The sequence below is a fragment of the Sitophilus oryzae genome, unplaced genomic scaffold (genome assembly GCF_002938485.1).
Source record: "Sitophilus oryzae breed Bouriz unplaced genomic scaffold, Soryzae_2.0 scaffold_2006_pilon_pilon, whole genome shotgun sequence".
In the NCBI taxonomy this organism is placed as follows: domain Eukaryota; kingdom Metazoa; phylum Arthropoda; class Insecta; order Coleoptera; family Curculionidae; genus Sitophilus; species Sitophilus oryzae.
The window spans coordinates 500,474-524,204 of NW_022146732.1; the positions used below are offsets into that span (position 1 = coordinate 500,474).

At 31.8% G+C, this 23,731-nt stretch overlaps 1 protein-coding gene and 1 long non-coding RNA gene across 2 annotated transcripts in view; one reads left to right on the forward strand and one right to left on the reverse strand.

Moving 5' to 3' along the window:
• The window catches only part of LOC115883956 (GTPase-activating Rap/Ran-GAP domain-like protein 3), a 298,089-nt gene that overhangs the window by 62,299 nt on the left and 212,059 nt on the right, over positions 1–23,731 (forward strand). The gene's annotated exons all lie outside the window — the stretch shown is intronic.
• Positions 14,050–15,334, reverse strand: LOC115883959. Its single transcript, XR_004050478.1, has 2 exons — positions 15,272–15,334; positions 14,050–14,106 (listed from the first exon to the last, which is right to left on the reverse strand). It is a non-coding gene; the product is annotated as an uncharacterized LOC115883959 (long non-coding RNA).

The window sequence follows — 23,731 nt, forward strand, 5'->3', positions numbered from 1 at the left end:
TTAAAGTTAATAATTTAAGAATTATCAACAGAAAATTTGATTTTTTATATGGGACACCCATATAAAATAATATTGAAAACCATTGAAAATAATTTAAAGTAATTTTAAATTATTTTCAATAAATTAAAAATAATTTAAAATTACCTTTCCAAACGTATAGGACATTTAATATTTTGCTCAATTCCTCTTCGAAATATAGAGTTTATAAAAATTCGTCCACTTTGAATAAGTAGGCTTTGAACTGCCCGACGCTTGCTGTAATGCAAAAAGAAATCTAGCAGAAGATGCAGAATTTTATAACAATTTAAACTATATTTGACCACATCAACATATTTAAACTATATCTAATAACAATAAAAATAAATAGCAAACCAAGACATGAGATTTTGCTACAGGTTTTAGACATATCGACCGTTTTCTTTTATGGATGGCCGGGACGGATTTTTGAACAGTTTTCGCTCAATTCATTAACTTAGTGGGGGTGAATGATACCCTCGCATAACCCTAAGTGCTTCTAATTCTTGTCTAGATTATACGGGCAATTTAAAAATAAGAACCTTTATTCTTCCGCAAAGATATCCATAGGATTAGATCCATGCACTAGGTCCGGCGGCCTCGACGGTCAACGGCTGGTGTCTTGGTTAACTATTCAAAATTATTCTCGAAATTGGCTGCAAAAATCTACCGATAACTTCGGCGTTCTAAAGCAGTGTCTCGTTTTGCTGGAAAAATATGTTTTCCAGTTCCATTAGGGACAAATCATCAATAAGGGGTCCAAAGCCTACTAGTTAAAAGTGGCGAACTTTTAAAAATTCTGTATTTCGAAAGGGATTGTAACAAAATATCAAGTGTGCTATATTTTTGGAAAGGTAATTTTAAGTTCTTTTCAGTTAATTAATATACAAGGTGTCCCAAATAAAAAATTAATCTTTCTGTTTATAACTCTTAAATTATTAATTTTTTAAAAATATAGTTAAACCATTAAATTCTACGTAAAATGGTGCTTTCGAAATGTTTTCATAGAAATACAAAATTTTCCATAGCAAAAACGTTACAGCGATTTTTTAAAAATGCACATTTTTGAAAAACACCCAGTAACTCCGAAACAGTAATAGATATCGATGTGCGGTTTTCACCATCATGTTTTTGATAAAAATTGAGCTCCAGACACCGATATTAGTTTTTGTCTATCTCCTATAGAAAAGGGTGTTTCTTCTGGCAAATTAAATGGCAAAGAGAGGGACAACGTTCCCGTAGCGCAACTGAGAACGCAAAATTTCGTTCTATTTATGTTGATCCGTGCATTGCGTCTGTTGGGCCCACTATCTCATTCTAATATAACAAGAGAGAAAGAAGCAACCATATAAAACGTAATTTCTAAAAAAAATTAGAACAATCGCCTTTCGTTTTCGTCATCATGACAACCAAGATGACATTATGACAATTCGACATGTTTGTTAATTTTTCTTTTGGTGATTTACCTTTTTTTCTAAACTCTCCATTTTATTGACTTCTGAATATGGATAGGGAACAAATTCCTTTGTTCCATGTAGGTATTTATATTTTGTTACTTATAATTTTCGGTTATACCATTTGTTATTTTATTTACTGCAGGAGCCAGTATCATCTATTCTTTATATGTATTGGTGCCCCCTTTCTCTGATAGATATGTTAAAGACACCCGGTAAAATAAAAGTAAGTAGTTATATTTATCATCTTATTAAGAAAAAAGTAGAAGTAGTAGTGTCAAAAATATTTCGAACCTCTCTTAACATAACAAATAATACAGGGTCCGGCAATAGTGCGTCGGGCATCTATAGCTCCTAGAATAAAAAACTTGAGAGTTTTGTTTTAGTGCAAATCTAAAGTATGTACCAGGATGTATTTCAGGAAAATATTTTAACTTTTATAGGGTGGCTCAAAAAAGTGTGAGCGGACCTGGATGATTTTTTTTAAATGGAACACCCTGTATATTATTGCATTTTTGGCTTCCTTTCAGATCACTTTACATAACCCTAAGATATGAATAAATATATTTCCATAGTTTCAGAGATATTAAAAAATAAATTAAAAATATATATTTTTCAGCCCTTCTTAAAAAGATTATTAAAAATACAAGAACTGTTCTGAAATCAAAACGGTATTAGGTATTTACTTTAGATGGTCTGTTCTTACTTTGCTATAAATATGGTAATCGTAATTCATACAGGTTATTCAATATTCTACGCCAAACTTTCTAAAATATAAAATATTTTTTCTTTGTTTTTTTAAATGGAACACCCTGTATATTATTTTTTTATTAGATGGAGAGTTTAAAAATGATAATTTTTTTGTATTTAGAGTATTTCAAAATTTTTAACGGTTTTGCAGATACACGCAGTATTATTTCATATGGCGCTTTTAACGGTAAAATACGAGAGAAAAATTATTGGGTGGCTTTGATAAAAATTTACTGTGGAAAATGCCATTTGAAATATAAAACCGCAAATATCTGCGAAACCGTTAAAAATTTTGAAATACTCTAAATATAAAAAATGTTCATTTTTTAATTCTCCGTCTATTGAAAAAATAATATACATGGTGTTCCATTTAAAAAAATGAAGAAAAATTATTTTATATTTTAGAAAGTTTGGCTTAGAATTTTGAACATCCTGTATAATTTACGATTTTCATATTTATAGCAAAGTAAGTACAGACCATCTAAAGTAAATATCTAATATAGTTTTGTTTTCAGAACAGTTTTTGTATTTTTAATAATTTTTTTATGAAGGGCTGAAAAAATATATATTTTTGATTTATTTTTTAATATCTCTGAAACTATGAAAATGTATTTATTCATATATTAGGGTTATGTAAAGTGATCGGAAAGGAAGCCAAAAATGTAATAATATACAGGGTGTTCCATTTTAAAAAAATCATCCAGGTCCACTCATACTTTTTTGAGCCACTCTATAGAAGTTAAAATATTTTCCTGAAATACATCCTGGTACATACTTTAGATTTGCACTAAAAAAAAATTTTCAGGTTTTTTATTCTAGGAGCTATAGATGCCCGACGCACTATTGCCGGACCCTGTATAATTAATTTTTTTAATTTTTGGGTAGTTTTATAGCTGGTTTATAGTAACCAGAAACTTTATTAATATACCTATTTTACTTTTGTTTTAGGATTAAAACTGGACTTGAAAATGGTTGAGGATCATGATTCTCGTAAAGTTTTCTTTGCTTGGATATTCACTTTATTATTGCAATTAGGCAGTTTTGTCGAAAATTAGATTTTTAATGCCCTTTAAAAAATTGCCCGATCGTTTCCTGCAACAGTCAGTTCTTCTCCATTTAAAATTGGTAGGTGGGTGGAATAAACACTGTTATTTTTTGTTATTATATTATAAAAAGTTTATTTATTTTTATGTATAAATAAATATGTTTATAAAACAGTACAATTTTTGCTTTTTTTTTATAATTTCCCTTATAATAGTAGTACTCTTTCGTTCTGAAAGAAACTACAAATTTTCACTTAAACTGATTTATTCCCTACACCACGTTCCCTTTACGTGGTATAGGGAATAAATCAGGTTAAGTGAAAATTTTCAGCTTCAGAATGAAAGAATACTACTAATAAAGGCTAATTTAATTTTTCCGCCAGCCAGAATGTGCGATAATGTCTTACGATACGTTTTATACCTATCTCTTTCTTTTTCATATAAAGCACACATAATAAAGAAAGATAGCAATAAAGAAGTACGTCCTACCATGGTCGTGCTAATTGGTTTCAAAATTGTTATTCTGAGTTGCGCTACGGGAACGCGGTCCCACTCTTTACCATGAGATTTGTCAGTCTCTTTTTATTTGTTTGTCTATGGACAGACTATAGCACGGTATAAATTATCTTCTGGTGATGCTAACTTGATCTTAAAATAATACTAAACTACATTCCTGTAACAAATGGCTAACTTTGTCTATATTAACAGAAACGTTCATCCAGAATATTTAAAATTTTTGGTTGTGTTGTGATATAAAATTAAAAATATCCTAAATAAATACAGTAATTTTTTAAGTAAAGTTAAACCCACGTAAGTTCTCGGGGTAATTTCTACAGCCATTAAAAAACATAAAACAAATACAGAATAAAAAATAACGTTAAGCTATTTCTAGAATTGCATATGTTTATATTTAACATTGTTGGGGATAAATACGCCTACCTCATATTAAAAGTTGACCAAACACACTTTGAACTAAAAGCGTATAAACATTTCCCTAATCCACTGGTTATTTTTGACGTCAGGAGATATGTACTACTTGAAATGGTAGTTCAGGACATGTGTATTTTTGGAAATGGTGTTCAGGACAAGATTTTTAACCTAGTAATATTTTATAATAAAATATACAGATATGTTATTTAAGATATAATAAGTATGAGTAAATGATATATGCAAAAGAATAGAATGGACTCACTCTCAATAGACTATTAAATAAAACAAATCTTTTTAAAAATCTTTTTCAGTTTTATATACATATTTGTCTTTTGAAGTTTAAATATGTAATTTTAAAACATTAAAATGTTATTATTTTTTAATAGTATTCTACTAAAAATAGTTTTTAAAACTCTTATTGCATAAAAAATATGATGAGTTCTTGTTTTCTCAATAAAACCCAATTTTGTATAAACCAATATTGTGTTATTCTCACAATTTTTTGATTATTTTCACTCAGAATAAAAAGGCGATTCATAGTTGAATGAATTGTAAATAAAACTAATATGTACAAAATATATCAGGCGTCTAAATGCAAAACCCGACAAGTCCTTTGAAATACATTTTAGAGAATACACAAAAGATTATTTAAAATATTACGCATATTAAAAAGAAATTTAAAAATTAAAAAAAAAATAAAAGTATTAAGAAGCACAATGTGTAATTGTGCTACAGAGTCAAACAGAGGGTGCTCCATTAATTCAATTTTCAAAGTAGCGGCATCTGAAATTTCTGCTTAGACCAATTTTTATAAGATTAAATTAATTTAATGTCTATTAAAAATAATTTTACTGTTAGTGCTTTAAAAATACGATGAGATATTTGCTACACAATAATACAAAAATATTTTTATATCTCTTCAAAACATAACGTTTTTATATAAGACAAAAACGTTTTTACCCGAGACAGCGTCTTTGATAAAAACTTGCTCTTTCTATGTGCGTCCAGCTTAGGAACTCTGGAAAGGTGCTTTAATGTCGTTTTTGTCTTGATTGTAAAAATTCCAAAGCCCTTGGCGCCGAATATTTTATAAACTTGTAGCCTGTGTTTGGTCTAGGGTGCCCGCCCAGTAGTTTCATTTCCCAGTTATGAGAATCAGCAATTTCAGTACTTTCGCGACCTATACAATATCGCGGTATCCTATTTAGATAAAACGGCAATCATACTTAGACAAATTATGAATATTATCTAATATATTAGTTTTAAAAGATATAAAAACAAACAAAACAAATTAAATTTATATCAGCATATATCAATAAGATGTGTGTAAATTCTCAATATATTTGATTATTGCGCCTATTATGCACTACAACGTTTTTTAAACATTACCACTGCGAGCGGTAGCTTTTCGTTGGTAGAACAGTCGTGGATAAGGTATTTCAGTGGAGAAAAACTAATTAACAATAAAAAATCAAAATATAAATATTGGGCGCCAGGCATGAACAGAGAAAGAAAACACAGTTATATATTACTTAAAATTAATGACTATATTTATTCACGATAGACTTTGATGGTAAATAACATTGTAATATTTTAAAATATTTTAATCATTATAGTGGTTATAATCGCGAGGAAAGTTATGTTAGAAATAGTATTAAATATGTTTTATAAAAAATACTATGAGAAAAAATACAATACATGTAAAGTTACAGGAAATATATATATAATATATATATATATATATATATATATATATATATATATATATATATATATATATATATATATATATATATATATATATATATATATATATATATATATATATATATATATATATATATATATATATATATATATATATGAATGCATATATAATATATGAATGCATTACTTTATTTAATTGGTTAACTTTTATACGATGTTGAATCTGAGATGTTGCAAGCAGCAGATTCTAGAATCTCTGTTCGGTTATTCATCTGTTAAAATGGCGCAATAATAATATCTATAGAAAGTAAGAGTTTCTTCAGGCAATCCTGCTGCAAACAGTACAGCGTGGGGTTATACTTGTATCTCTGCACTCCCTCTCGGCTCCGCTGTTGGCCAATACAAGAGAAGGGGCCAGGATAAGGACACCATGAACCAATACAGCCGTAACTATCAACTAGGCTTAAAAATAGGAACAAAGCAGCATCGGGCTCAACACTGTCCGCACCTTGGACATCCGTCCATAGGAAAACGACCCTTATATAAGGCATCCAACCATAGGAATCACTACCCTTACATAGGATAATGTCCGTACCTTGGAACACTACCCGTACCTTGGACCCTAAAAATACGAAATTCGTGTTTAAAACCTACCAAGGTGTAATAAACACAATAAACCTACCTCGAAATATTTCCGAGGGCTCAATAATAAACAAAGGAACTGTCCTTTCTTCCATTTAACATTCTGGAGGACATAAGAAAACCAACGTGTCAGCAAACACCAAATACAAGTTGAGTTGGGTCAATACAAAACTCTACCCTAAAAATACGCAGTAATAATAACGAATCTAAAAAGAACTGTAGCGTTTTTATTTATCATCTAATAAAATTAAATTTAAATATTTAGATTTTCAATATTTATTCTAATGCCATTTATTTGCTACATGTCGAACTTGTCAAACTTCATAATATATTACAGTTCACTTTTCTCGGTGATGTCACTTGTCATTCTATTTACTATTTTCTGTTTACAAATACGAGAAGGGAGGTGAAAAACACGAAGTAGGCTTTTTCAGAGGCTTTTCTTTCCTTTTTTTTCTGGGAGATCGGATCTGTTATAGACGCGTTCTTTAGCGTCCATACGATTCTTTCAGTAAAAAACACTCTGAATCCGCTTTTTGTCTGTAATTGCATGGGTATCCGATCTGGAGATTTAAAGATCTTTTTAAAGTATGCAGTTCAGAGTATAGTTCGTATTTTATTAGGTTTTTCTTGGAATATATCACCTTATTCCCGTTTTTTGATTTGTTTTGAAGGTTTTGATTAATATTTAATTACTGGTTGGGATCAGCATATGGTTTGAACATATGTTGGTTTATGTAAAGCTGTATTTCAGACCAGTAATTTTATGGAACTAAGTAATTATACGGATTGCAGTAATTATATGGACTTCAGTAATTTTATGGACATAAGTAATTATACGGACATAAGTAATTATTAGGACCTTAGCAATTGTATGGATATAAGTAATTACATGACCACAGTAATCCTATGGACACAGTAATTGTATACCGCTTAAATTTCACCCACTTTCATTTTGTATGGACTTACGTAGATCTTAAGACAGCATTCATGACCGTACGTTTGTTCTTCTACTGATATCGAAGACTCCTGCTGCCATAGACATCTGCTTCCACTTCTATTAGTCTGGAGACTACCTTTCTACCTGTTTACAAGATCATAAGAAACTATACAGATAAGTCCTAAGTTCGATACACAAGGTACTCCTTTATTTTACAATTTTTGAGACAACAGTTTAATATCTCTGTAAATTATTACTATTTATCCCATATATTATAGTCAAAATTACCTTTCAGTTAACGTTATAAGTTATAATTTGATTCAAACGGTATACTTTGACTTTGTTATGATATTTTATATAAAAATTACTACACGTATTCATTCTTAAAGGTTTTTGTACACATGTTTCAAAACAACATCGTATTGGTACATATATAAATTTCACCTCTTTTTATATTAAGGAGTATAGTTACAGTTACCACAAAGAAGAATACAATATTTAATGTAGGACAGTTATCTAATGAAAGAAGTTAGTTTAATAGGACTTTTATTGTTGATGAATACTTTATTCTACTGTTGATTACTTTATTCTAGCTATTTTGTGATAATATTATTCCTTTTTTTTGGTTTCTTACTTTACCTTTTCCATAAACAAAGTAAGTGGCGCCCTTTTTACTGTCTTTGACCATATCTATACAAATATTTAACATCAATATTAAAATCTTTGCAGCCTAAATATTATCACTTTTTATTTTAATATTTAACAACATTAGAAAGTCACTGCAAGCCAGAAGCCTTACCTACGAACCCAGCTCTCCTCTAACCCTGTGCAACGGATACTTTTTTCTTTTTGTTTGGGTAATTGCAGAAAAGTCGTCACAGAACAATATCTCATCTTTACCTGTAGCTTCGAAATCGCAGCTGAGTCAGATTATGTAGCAAGATTTAAATAATTGCAATTTCTCTAAGCCGGGTTGCTGATGGCGACAGAGCGGCAAAATAAAAGTGTGGTTAAAGCGCAGAGAGACGCCTTGAAACGATGTTGGCAGTCCTCCACAGAAGCGGTGAAACGATAGCAGGGTTGTCAACTAGGGAACGTAAAAACTACTCCAAGCGTGTCAAATAAATTATCAGGCCTAAACGATACGGAATCCGGTGATGATACGCCAGACATCATATATCATATATAAAAGACATGTAACGAACTAAAAACGTTATAACACTGTTTATCAAAATAACAGTTTACACAGTTAACACAAACGAAAAATGTATATTTCTAAATACATCTCAAGTAAAGCTTATCCGATGAGAAAAAGGACAATTAAGATGAAAAATAAAGTAACCATTTTTTGTTACGTGCAAAAATTACTAATTAAAAAAGTACCTAATTAGGTTAAAAATATTAATGGTAGAGATTAAAATTTACCTTGAAAGCCAAACTTAAAATTACCAATTTTCGTTTAACTTTTCTTAATTAATCAACTAAAATAAACTTTAATAAGGTCGACTAGGCGGGATTTTAATTAAAATAGCTGTTAATAACAATCAAAACCGATAATAAATTTTGCACAAACCATCTAATTTTATGGAAAGCAATTTGGAATTCTAGATATTGATACTCTATTAAACAAACCGTATTTAATTATGTTGAAAACATTAACCTCTTTTAATTAAAATGCTAAATTAAATGTGGTTTGTATCTTATTGTAATCATTTTGGATTTTTGTAATTAAGAAATAAATACAAAATGCAAGTACTGTACCATAAATTTCAAACTAATTACTAGGAAGCTTATAGAGACATTTAAGTTTAAAATCAATTTCGCAGTACCGCTTTCTGATATATATGAGCAGAAACTAAAAAATAAGACTGATATTCACGTATGTTATGATAAATACAACCGCAGAGTCTAGGGATATTTTAATTTTTGCCTATCTTTTTATTTTGTAGCTGCGAAAATCCATGAATTCTTTCAAATACAAAAAAGAACACCTTATCGATATTTCAGTTTGTTTACTTTTACTTTGAGTCTATTTTGCTGTATTTTGTAAAACATAAATAAGATATTTTTAAGTGAAATTTATGGTGCCTTTTGTGTACTCATACTTGAAAGCTAATCCCTCAATTTTTATTTTTGAAACATCAGTGTATTATTGTTAACCATGCATGGTTGGTCTTTTGGACGGTGGTATGAGACAAAATGATGCGAGGGAAATGGGTACTTCACAAAGCGTGATATCACGTCTTCGCTCACGATATCGAGAAGAGTGTGATGTGGCAAAAAGGCACAGGGGACGTGGGCGATACCAACCCAGTACAAGATCGATTTCTGCACTTAATGCTCGCTTGAAGCTTCCTTTGAAGCCATCTCAAAACTGGCCCAAAATATACTAGAGGCAAGATACAGCGAAGAGCAGGGGTAATGACAAAAAAGGAACAGTCCGGCGTCTACTTGAGGAGATGCGTCCAGCGGGTCCAGGTAGACGTGGCAGGAGCGAGGGGATGACGTTTAGTGAGTAGTGTCCTCCAGGCAGCTTAAGGAGAGATTGAGTCCCACACTCCGTACGTAAAGATATTTTACACTTCCAAAAAAAAAAACTTAATGCTCGGCGAAATCCCAATATTACGACACCTGAGTTACAAATAATAGAAACAAGTTTATGGCATTATCATTTCGGATGATACTGTGGCGTAGACGTTTACATAAGAATGGCTTTCGCAGTTGACGCCCTTTGAGAGTTCAACCTCCTGGGGCAATCGAGGTACTCGACTTCAGTGGACACAAGAACATTTAATTTGGAAAAATGAAAATTGGGCTAGAGTTCTTTTCACGGATGAGTCCCGGTTTGGCATACATCCTGATTCAAGAAGGGTTCGTGTCTGGAGAGAGCCTGGGAATTTGATTCGCCTTCAAAATGTTCAGGAGGTTCACTCTTACAGAGGAAGAACAATAATGGTCTGCGGTGGAATAAGCATCGGTAGCAAAACTGACCTCATTTTGTTGGAGAATTTTTTAACAGGTAGGTCATATGGTGATCAGATACTTGGACCTGTTGTCATTCCATATGCGGCAGCTATGGTTCTCAATTTTCTATACATGCATGACAACGCCTGACCTCATACAGCTAGGATTGCAATGGACTTCTTGGAAGACAACAATATAGATGTTTTAGCATGGCCAACGAAGGGTTTTACGTATGGAATACCAAGGGACAACAGAAGAAATATTTTCTTAGCTCTTCAAAATACCTGGAATGAGATACCGCAGCCTGACATCGATAACTTGGTTTTGAGCATACCCAGGCGATATCAGGCAGTTGAGAATAACAGAGGAGGTCATACAACTTATTAAATAAACATTTGTGACAAAATAAATAATGTTTTTGCTAATTAATTAGTTAATATATTTTTTTTTTTCAAAAGTTTAGTTTTGGATTAGAATAAAACAATATTTTGTATAAAATTATTTTATTTTATCCCACAAAACACTAAAATTTTATAAAAAGAAGAAATCGAACAAAAATGAGACATTAGAGGCAATTTTGAAAAAATATCCCTAGATTTTGCGGTTGTGTATATTAACGACTATACCATATGATCGAAAATAAGTGAACTGGGCTTGGAAAAGATAATTAATGACATTCACTGTATAATTTTAGGAAATAGATAGGCGACAGAATACCCGCAGGTAAGTTTTACTGTTTATATATTAACTTTATCCAGCATTTTTTCTTTCAAAAAAGCCTATTGAAAAGTCAAACCAAATTACAATGTTCTTTAGAAACAAAGTCTAAACTTAATAAATTATATTTTTTCAGATAATTTTATTCTCAAAATATTTTATTTAACAATTAGATTAATCTTTTTAAGAAATATTACCTTAGAATCTAATCTAATAAGCAAGTTCGTTACGACTCATCCACGTTTCTCAAAATTTAATTATTATTTGCTCGCAACTCAGTATAAAAATACGTTATATGTTCTTAGCGTAGTTTATACAATTAGATTTCTGTGTAGATCTTTCTTATTATTTTGTGTGTTTACCTATTCGTTATATATTCGTCTGTATTGCTCTTAATTATATTTTAAAAATAAGATAATTAAATTTATAAGAAATACCAAAAATAAATTACAAAATTAAATAAAACACTTTATTTAACTTACTAATTTTTTATTTCATTAGATATTTAATGCATGTTTTATTAACAAATTTTAACAAATAAATGCCATTGCCAATATTATTAAAGACCTAGTATCCTACCTATACTCAATTCTCATTCTATTACTACTACTACCATTACTCGTTAACGAGTATTTGATAAGCATCAGAAGATGGTTACGTAAGGCGTTTTTGTTTCATGAGCTTTTCTGTGAATGTAAAGCCCGATACGTGATGTTATCTCTCTTCCGCACTCCGGACATTCAAAAATTTAATTACTTTGTTGTCTCTTTACTTTTTGGTTGTCGTTGTTAACTGAGTTTACAACATTTTTTTTTAGTTACAACATTCATTCCAGCGCACAATAGAAGTATTGTGCGCTGCTTCTTTCTACTGATTCTGCATGCTTATTCCCTTTACATTTTTGTGGAAAATATCCGGTTCCCAGTCTCCATTGCCTTCGATCTTCCCAATCTCCTGGAAGTAAATTTCTTTCGGACATGGCTCGGTTAATGCCCTCAATTCAGGTAGCTTTAGGTCTTCCTTTCTTTCTTCTTTCGGCCGGTGTCCATTTTAGGATTTGTTTGGGTAGACGTTCGTCAGCGATTCTCTCTACATGTCCATACCATATTAGTTGGCGTTGTTCGATTTCATCGAGGATAGTTTTCTTTACGCCCATAATCTCTCTAATTCTCTCGTTGGTTATTCGCTCTATTCTCGACTTTCCGGCAGATCTTCGCCAAAAATCCATTTCGAGAGCCAATAGTTTACGCTCTAAAGTTTTATTTATTTGCCAGGTTTCACATTCATACAATACAACACTTTTAAATATTGCATTGTATAAAAGGTGTTTTCTTTCGATAGAGATGTTTGTTGACCATAATAGTGAGTTTAGGCATCCTATAACTCTTTTCCCTTTAATTATTCGCTCCAATATTTCTTCTTCAGTTCGTCCACTTTGGCTAATCTTTGTTCTGAGGTAGGTATAATCTGAACAATATTGTACTATGCAGCTGTCGTCGACTTCCAAATCTGTTTCCTCTCCACCGATACACATATATTTAGTTTTACTGCAGTTAACAGTTAATCCCCACTCTGCGTATTCTTTAAAAAGTTTCCGCGCCATGAATTCAAGGTCTTCCCTATCTTGGGCCACTGTCACTTGGTCATCTGCAAAATGAAGAGTATATAAGTAGGTGTCATTTTTTAGTTCTATTCCCATTCCACTGCAGGATCTTCTCCATTTCTTTAAGGCTTCATTGAGGTAGATTTTGAAGAGAATTGGCGATAGACAACATCCCTGACGAAGGCGTTTGGTCACATAAAAGGTTTCTGATATGTTACTGCCAATTTTTATTCTGGAAAATGCTTGATGGTAAAGCTGTATGATCGCTGTATTGTTAATTGGAGAGTTCTCCAGCACTTGCCACAGTTGTTGCTTTTGAAAGGTCAACAAAAAGCAGATGAGCCTCTCTATTCCTTGCTACCTTCTTTTCATTAAGTTGGGTTAGACTAAATATATGATCTATGCACGATCGACCAACTCTAAACCCTGCTTGCTCTTCAATTTCTTGTGGACCATATTCTGTTTCTACGATATTTCTAAGCAGTTTTCCGTATGCTCTGCTCATTGTGCTGGTTACGGATATGCATCTATAGTTTGAGCATTCGTCACGTCTTTCTTTTTTGTGAATTGGCATTATCCAGCCTTCTTTCCATATAGTTGGTACAGGATCCCCATTATTTAGGAGTCTGTTAAATAGTTCTCGAAGAAAGAAATTTATTTTTTCAGTACCGTGCTTCAACAGTTGCGCAGGTATTCCTTTCGGTCCAGCTGCTTTCCTATTTTGCATTGAACTAACAGCTTTCTATATTATTTCCCTTGTAACGTCGATATAGTGGCCTTGTACGTTGTATCGCCTTGGTGAGCTGACGAGGTACTCTTGTCGATCTTCGGTAAGCTGCGTTTTGTAATGAGATCTCCACTTTTCGATTGGGATTGGTTGTAAGTTGATCTTGTTTGTGGTGTCTGATCTTAGTGATTTTATTAATTTCCATGCTTCTGATGATCTAGATTTACTAGATGATCTAGATCTACTAAATTTTAAATTACAAAAAAATAAACAAAAATATCGCTACCTGTCTTCAGAACTATAAAATAGAACAAGTAACTTCATGTTTTTAATTTTACCTGTTAATAGTGAGTGTGCGGCAAAATTCTAAAAAAATCCTCTTTATCTTGAAAACTAAATTTAAATGAATTGAAGGACAAGAACAAAAATATATCAACAATATGTAAGAGCGTGTAAGAAAAATAAAATATTTTTTTTTGTTTATATAGCATAATATATGAATGGTGTTAATATCAATTTAATATTCAAACAACATTAATAAAAGAAGCTAAATTCACCTTAGATGCCGGGACACTTGTGTAATGCTCTCACTCTATGATCACGCAATTTGCAATCTATAAAAATAAAATATACTTGAGCATCACTGGAAAACGCACATGATCACATCACCATAATCGAGTATATAAAATAGTTAAATATTTTTAATATTGTTTCGTAGCTAAGCGACAAGGCGTCTCTCCCACGCACAAAAGGGATGGCCACAAAGCGACATAGCATAATATTGTTCTTCCGTAGCTAAGCGACAAGGCGTCTTTCCCACGCACAAAAGGGATGGCCACAAAGCGACATAGCTTAATATTGTTGTTCCGCAGCTAAGCGACATGGCGTCTTTCCCACGCACAAAAGGGATGGCCACAAAGCGACATAGCTTAATATTGTTGTTCCGCAGCTAAGCGACATGGCGTCTTTCCCACGCACAAAAGGGATGGCCACAAAGCGACATAGCTTAATATTGTTGTTCCGCAGCTAAGCGACAAGGCGTCTTTCCCACACACAAAAGGGATGGCCACAAAGCGACATAGCATAATATTGTTGTTCCGCAGCTAAGCGACAAGGCGTCTTTCCCACACACAAAAGGGATGGCCCCAAAGCGACATAGCATAATATTGTTGTTCCGCAGCTAAGCGACAAGGCGTCTTTCCCACGCACAAAAGGGATGGCCACAAAGCGACATAGCATATTATTGTTGTTCCGCAGCTAAGCGACAAGGCGTCTTTCCCACGCACAAAAGGGATGGCCACAAAGCGACATAGCTTAATATTGTTGTTCCGCAGCTAAGCGACAAGGCGTCTTTCCCACGCACAAAAGGGATGGCCACAAAGCGACATAGCTTAATATTGTTGTTAAACAATTTGGGTCATATGTAAAAATATAAAACACTCCAAAATAATAATACTAAACACCATTTGATAATTTACCAGGTATTATAAGTCACACCCAATAAATATTACTAAAATACACTTTGATAAATATCTGTCCATTACGTATATATAAATAACACTAAAACACTCTTTGATAAACATGTATCTTTTAACTAAACAATATTAAAATGCCCTTTGATAAATACTTGTCTACTATAAAACACACACACACACAAGTAATACTAAAATACCCTTCTCTATCTACTACTAAAGCTCAGTGATAACTGTTAACTAAATAATATTAAACTACTCCTACACAAATCCCAGTAATGCCCGTGAGTGAACAAAATACACTCACCTGTATAATACTTCATTCCTTCTATTCAGTCCCAGAAATATTTTCCACACAATTATAATCTGATTTTAATATTTTTTGATAAATGTCGACGTCAGTCAAAATAATCATCAACAATGCAAACCGCATCGTCTAGGAAACGACATTTATACATGCGGTCAAGAAAAGTCAATTAGAGATTCAAATAAAATATTATTTCTTAAAATAACACAATTTAATATAAACAATTTTTTAACGGAAAACAAGACTCTTACAAATATAATATCTCAAAAGTATTAATTTTTGCAACGTCATGCGTCATTGACAATAATATAAAAATGTAATTTTAACCCCTAGGTATAAAAGCTACAAACCTATTGGTGAAAATATGCATGGAAATTAATTTCCTAGCACACAACCAGACCATTGGTACACATCAAGGTTGGTACAGTATCAAGTTTATTATAGTGATTTTCTTACCCGCGTATGGCACACATCGTTACCCAGTGTTGCCAAAACCTTAATTTTTATCGGAATAGATTGTCACGAGATAGCGGGGTTAAACTGCTTTACAAAGGGGCATATCTACTCCGAATAAGGTAGCTGTGGCAACACCGCCGCTATCGCTTTTCCTCTCACTAGCTCGCGCCTCAAGGCCCTATGGCGGGCCGTGTGTTACACTATCGCTTATATTGAATTCTGAAATAAAGATGAGACTTCAAATTTTGCTTATTTGGTACTATGTTGTAGGTCCTAGTCCTGAACGTGTAATTTACAAAACCTTTTCGTTTTTGAGATTTAAACTTTTTATCCCAGAGATATTCGCTGTTAAATATTTCGGAAAACAGATTTTTTTCTTTCGTATATTTTCTCAAATAACTCAAGATCTAATTGATCTAATATCGTTAAACGGTTTGCTGCAGTCAATTCTTCGTAAAATTAACTATCAGTAAGTATATTTTAGTTAGCGATCTGAGACTTTTCGGTTTTTGACAAAATCGACAGTGGGGTGCCGAAATTTTTCGAAAAATATTGGAAAATCGATTTTGCTTATTTGGTAATATATTGTAGTCCTGAACGTGAAATTTACATAACCGTTTCATTTTTGAGATTTAAACTTTTTGTTTCAGAGATATTCGTTGTTCAAATCAAAATATAGTCTGCCTAGAAAGTATGCGGAAAAAAGAAAGAAAAATTACAATTATCGATATATATTTTTAGGACTTGAGTTAAAAAAATTATAACAAATTTTTTATTTTATTTAGTTATACAACCTCCATTTAACTCCAAACACTTAACTAAACGTCCAGGTACACCCGAAACTAGGTCCACACCATAATTTTCTGTGGCGGTAGTCCAGGCCTGTAAAACTGAGCGAATCAAATCTTGTTCATTTCGTGGAGCTGCTCGTTCCACTTCAATCTTCATTAGTCCCCATATGTTTTCAATGGGACTAAGATCTGATAAAGCTACTGGCTATGGAATTGTTGCCAAATGGTGTTCTTGCATCCAACCTTGAGTATAGGCAGACGTATGGCATGTTGCATTATCCTACTGAAAACGCCACGCCTCTGGATATAAAACATAAGCCGTTTCAAGAAGAAAACCATTTAAAATAGCACAATATTTTGTACTATTAACAGTTCCATCAACTATACACAGAGGTTGAGACACACACGCTGAGATATTGCTTCCCAAACCCCTATTTTACTGGAAAATTTTGAAACTTGAACGGTAACATTTTCTTTTGATATTATTTTTAGGTGGTTTAGACCAAGCTGGAAACAACTTTCTTCAGAAATAAAAGCATTATTAAAATTATCTTCTTGAAAACGTTGGCAAAAATCTATTCTTCCCTGCCTTTGTAGAGGTGTTATTGCAGGGATTTTTTTTGGCTTCCTTGATATGTAGCCTTGTCTTTTCATTTACATGCGGACGGTTTCTGGACACACTTTTAATTTTCGCTGACTTCCAAATCTGTTAGCCAATTTGCGAAGCCGTACGCGCGGATTCTGTCGTCCTAATGCCACTAAAGCGTTTAATTTGTTTTCGCAAATCTTACGCGGTCTTCCTGAAACTGGTCCATGCTTCATATCTGTGCCATTTTTTATCCTCTTTATTGTCTCATATACTGCACTTTTTCCGAGTTCAGTCAATTGCACTAATTTTTTAACGTTTCGAACACTTTTTCTATGCAAATATTCCACCATTTTTCTTCTTTTTTTCCTTGCGACACTATTTCTCAAATCTTAAGCCGGTTTACAATCAACAATATTTGACAGATGGTGTTGCCATGCGATTTTGGTCATAGCCTACTATCGGCACAACCTACGTGATGGATTACTGTTGTCTTAGAGTGTTACAGAAAAAAAAATACATTAAAATTAGGAAAAATGTAAAATTCAAGATACTTTCTAGACGGACTATACATTAAAATTACACCGTCGCGAAACATTCATAAACTGAAAGTATAGAACAATAATATTAAATTAAAAATAAAGAAAACTACATAGTAAATAAGTGATATTATAATATTAATTAAATTATAAATCTTAAAGAATGAAAAAAAAAATTAACGAATTAAATATTTCTCAAAATCTATTGAAACAGCCACGTGTATTTTCCTAATTTGAAAAATTTCAATTAATTTAGTATTTTTATACTTTCAATAAATTCGTAGAAGGTATTTAAAACGAACAGCTTTATATTCATTTTAATGAGTTCTTTAAACAGTTTCAAATAAATTGTTCTCTAAAATAAAATCGAGGAAACTTATTTATAATTCTTAAAATTTATATGGGATATTCTACGTTCAGGTCGGCAGAGCAACAAACTGTATAAACCAGATTTTAAAATATTTTTTTAATTAAATGTTTATGTGAAGTACCCTGTACATCTTTACAGTTTGCAGTATTAATCGTTATCGTCAAACTTAATACAAATAAATTGCATATGGCAAAGAACCACACATGATAGAATTTTGAATAGGAAGAATTGTATTATGGAATAGCAGTGTCAAGTTGATACATACCTGCAACACATGAATGGGTCTGGAAAGATTAATGCAGTAAAGCTGAGGCTAACTATAAATCATTTGAAACGTCACCACAAGGGAGTTATTGTTTGATTAATGAGGTAATTTCAGTTCTTTCTCTAAAATACTGGAGAATTAAAAATACGTATTTTTTCAAAATTTAATTAAACTTAAAATTCTACGTCTGGTTATAATTCGTAAGATATCGTTTCGAATCTCTAATAAAAAATATTTATTTTGTGTTCAACATATTATTTTTATATTTTAGTATGGAGTGTAGGACATTATTTAATATTTCTTGTCTCTTTTTACTTTTTTTGTGGCATATTTTTTATCTATTCCAAAAACAACAATTTACTGATCAATACCATTTTATTAACCCGAGATCGATAGCTACCCTTTCCATAACGCGATAGGTCGCATGTTAGATTTTATCTAACATTAAAAAATAAGTCAAAATCAGCTTTTAAACTTTTTATTTCAAGGTTTTTAAGTAAATTAATACAAATAAAAAACTAATATTCAAATTTATTTAAGAAATAATATTAATAAGTTACAGAGATTCGTCACTGGTATTATCGCATTCAGTACAAAGATATTATGTCGTTTGGCATCTGTGTTCTTTGCAAATTGGGGAAACACAAGCTGAACAGTGATGCTGTGTAAGTCGGTTCTTCCTTATTCGGCAGTATTTACACTGTACTTTTTGTGGAATCTGCTGGTTTACTTGAGATGTGGGTGACTGATTTTATTTTTTGTCAACTACAATTGTTATTTTTTTGGCCCAGTAGGATAGATAACTTTGGAATGGAAGAACCATTCTGTAAATACGGTAATATAAGTTGAAAGGATCTGCAATAAGTGTTCTCACATTTATCTGAGCGGTATTTTATTTTTGAATTATTTGGGCATTTATAACTTACCAAAAACTTAGAATAAACTACAGAAAAAGAAACTAGTTATATTAACTGATCAAATTTTCTTTTAACTTATTTTCTTAAATCGGTGTACGTCATCGCATGTTAGAAAAAAACTAACATAGAGCCTCAATCCCCAAACAAAATACCCGAGCTCAACGCGGAACTGTCATACGCTAACACAGAGTCTCCTTCAGGCATTCCTAGAGAGAAAAGCATTTAAAAGCAATATATCAGTTTTTATAGCTAAAAAACTAAAAATGTTAGACTTTCTTTTCTAACAGTGCGACCGATCCCGGCTTAACCCTCCGTTACACGTGCTATGAGGGAATCCCTCACAACAATGGTTTTTGTACGAGGAAATTGTTGTAGTTAATACAATAACCTTGAGCGTCCAGGTATGCCTTTGGCATCGTTTTTAAGTAAGGGGGAAATGACGTTGCAGAATATTTCGAGCGATCAGTATGGCACCCCATCTGATCAAAGTGATAATATACTTGATGTGAGCGTTTTCCTCACTGCGCGTGCAATCACGTTCGTCTGTAATTTCACGTAAAATTTTGGTTTCTGTTCAGATATTTTGGTAAGTTTGTGATGTTGTACTAAAATATGATTATTAATTAATAATCATATTAATATATGATATATAATATGATTATATTTTGAAAATACTGGTATTGAAATGGCACGACGTAAATATTTAAAAAACTGAGCCTTCGAGCCCTTCGAGCTGATTAAGCTTCATCAAATGTTATGAGCAAATATCAGAACGCTCCCCGTATTTTCGAAAATGCAAATTAGGGACCATCTGGATATTGAAGATGAAGCTGCGCCGCTGGAAGTGCAACGTGAGTCTAATAAATGTGCCTACTGTCCTAAGAGAAAAAACCGAAAGACTCAGACAAAGTACTGTAAGATGTATGTATATGTGTAAACTGTGGCCGATTTGCAAGGAACATACAAAAACTTTGTGTACTTCCTGTTGGGAAATAGAGAGAAGAATCTGAGTAGATGTATTCTATAATCAATCATCATCTATAACATATATGTTATCTATGAAACTGTTTACGCAGATTTGTATTATCATTAAGGTATTCACTTTGTTTTGGTAAATAAATATAATTAGTATGGATTATGAGACTTTCTTTTATTTGTACATAAATATAAGCTTATGTAATTTTGTGCATACTGATATTCATTCGCCTATTATACTATTTAAATTTATGTATGTGAGGGAGACGCTCACACACGTGCAACGACGTTACAGTAAGAGACGCGTGTAACGGCGGGTTAAAGCATTTTTTTATTTGCATATTAGGTATATTATAAAAATAATTAATCAATTCTCGATAAATCGATTTGTTCAAGTAAAAAAACAACGGCCAACGAAGTTTTAAAGCATAAAGTTGCTAAATATATTGACTGTTAGTTTTTGTTGTTGTTAGTTTTATTCTTCTGTTTCTATTTTTAAAGCATACAATTAAATTTTACAATTTTAATTTCTTGCAGTTTTATATAAAATATAACTCTCAAATATTCTCTTTCGAAACTATATAATTTTATTAAATATAGATGTTAGCGCCAAACAGTGAAATTATTTATTCTCTATATGCACAGTCAATACACAGTGCTGACAAACGACAAAAAACAAAATAACTCTTCAATTGGTACATTTTTTACTTATAAATCTCATTCGTTCATTCAGAATATTTCAGTGAATCATTTTAACGAATTTATACTGTTTAGCAGTTTTAGGCGATCATTGAATTTACGACACTGTTGATGATGCGCATTTATGTATTATGCGTCATGATTCGTATTTGGCTAACCATGTTAGCATCATTAGCACATGGTTTAAACTAAACTAATATCTACAAATTGATCGTTTATGTGGGCGTTCAGAATTGTGGCGAAATTAGCCAAGCGAGTCAAAACCAACAGAATGGTTAGCGAAACGCGCGTCCAGTGAAAAAGTATAATATTTTGGTGTATTGTGTGAATTAGTGATTTATTTTGTTATACTTAGTTTTAATAATTTTGAAATGATATGATATAAATGATATAATTTTTTTTTTCTTTCAAATGATATAAATATGTCGTACCGCAATATGAATTTAGAATGATCTCTATTTGCGTTTAAATCTAGTAAATTGTTAACAACCAACCCAAACTTTAAATTTGTTAATAAAAAAATGTAAAGTAACAAGAGAAATTGATGGAATAATTGAACGTTGAGCCACTTGAAATAAATAAATTTTAAAGTCTTTTTTCTTTTATTTTGTTAAGCTGAATACTTCTTATTATAAATAATCTAATTTCTAGTGTTGTCGATCCAAAATAATGTATACTGTCGCGACCTAGCTTGGTGATTGTTTGGCAGGATCGCTTATACCAGGTTCTCTCTTTTAATCAAAACAACCATTAGAAAAATATACATTTATTAAATATAAGTGTGCAGTGTGAATAAAAATATCAGGAGAACAATTTCAGGAAATGCCAAGACTTACTAAGGGTATGCTGAAAGGAGTACTTTCAGGAATATCTTCAACGTCTTTACTGACATCTGACTAACCATTTGACTAACTACCAATTGACTGGTTACTAATTATCTGACTGTCAACTGCAATGCAACTAACTGACTATTGGACTGACTAACCCCTGCTCTCTTCAGCATACTCGTTTTATATTTTCTATCCCTCGTGGTCATCGCTGGTTACGTCATTCGATAGTTTTCCATCTAATTACATTCACCCGGCTATGATCATGAGGAAATCGAACTTCGGTAAACTGCGTTTGATTATCGACCCAAGATTATTGTATTTTAATTGTTTAATTTTTAATGATAATTAAAATCTATCTGGGTCGATGTCATGCAGGTAATCGATCTCTTTTGCCTACATAAAATTGGTTTACTAGAATTATATTTTACATTATTTTTCCCAATTTGATGTAACCAAGTTGACATTTATTTAAGTCTTGACAATACTGTGTTTTTTAATTAGTTAGGACCGAAAAAAAACCAACCGAAGTCGTTCGTTTTAAATTAGTCGACGTTACGCAAAATTTATTTGCATCTCCAGGATTCGATTATAAATAACGACAGAGATTCACATCCATTATTTCAGAGCATTGCAGGCTGCGGTTGTGCCATTGGCCCCTTAAATCTTATTATCATGTAGTCCCTTGCGGGAGTTGGCCTTTATCTGCAGGATAAGAGCTTGTGTGTATAGGCCTACTTGTAAATAGTAAATACGAAAACTGCAATGTTAGTATGTGAACCAATTATTTCTACAACTCCCTATAGTACGAGAAAGTTAAAATTACACAAATGATTTTCTGTACGTTCGTGGTATTATATATTTAGTAAAATCTCATTTGAATATTGATATTTATTGATATTTAATTTCCAACTCTGAATAAACTTGTTAATTCGCTAGTTAACAGCTGGTAAAAATGTAATAATATGATTACACTGTAGTATAAGCCTAATATCATTTGTACATATTTTATAAAGTTCAACATGTAATTAATAATAGATAAAGTTTTATTGTACAAAAAGCCAAAATAGTTTCATCGATAAAGCATTTAAAAAACAAACAAAAGCACAAAAAATATACAAATAATAAAAGATATCATTCAATACAAATCATACAATTCAAAAAAAATACGTCATTACAAAAATAAAAATAATAAAATTTTACAATTTTAAAATTGTAAATGGTTATAATCACTTAATAGTTATAGCTAAATATTATATATAATATTATAAATATTTAGACTTTTAACCAGTCAAGTGTGTGAGATGATCAAAATTTTAAAATTCCCAATTGTTTAAGATTAAACATCAACAAAAAAGTCGTTTACCGCATATAGGTCTCTCTCCAGTAATAAAGAATGAAAGCGACTTGATATCCAAAGGCAGACGATTGTACATTTTTTGGCATTGTACAGTATTGAGCCTTTAACTAGTTCTGAGCTCGGGGTTGGCAGATAAAGATCGTGCTCCTCAATCCTAAGTGGATAGTTGTGATGTGGCCTTTCGGGAATAGCAGATATGTGCTTGCTGATTAAGCAAACAGATTCAAAAATGAATAATTGTTTTTGAAGTATCCAAGCGAGCAAATAAATACAGATATCTCGGATAATTTAAGTAAATAGGTTATGGCCTAATACAGATGAAGTTTTACATGACAAACTTAGCCTTTACAATTTATTAAAGAGCAATACTCAGCTCCATACTATAAATAAAGAACATGTCCCTTCAGAGATTTTAATAAAGAATAGAATATAGATTTTAATAATAGTTTATCAATCTATACACTTTTAGTGACAACACAGTAACACAGAGTAATACAATAATTATTATTTTTTTGCCAAAGGATGTTCTTAATAAACTCTCAGATATTGTCTAAGAAGGTAATTTACTTGAAAGTCGGTGAATTTTAAGTTAATATGAATTGAGACCATGTCTCGATGTGACAACTTTGTGTTTTCCTGCCGGCTGATAATAAAGATTAAATTGTTGATATTGTG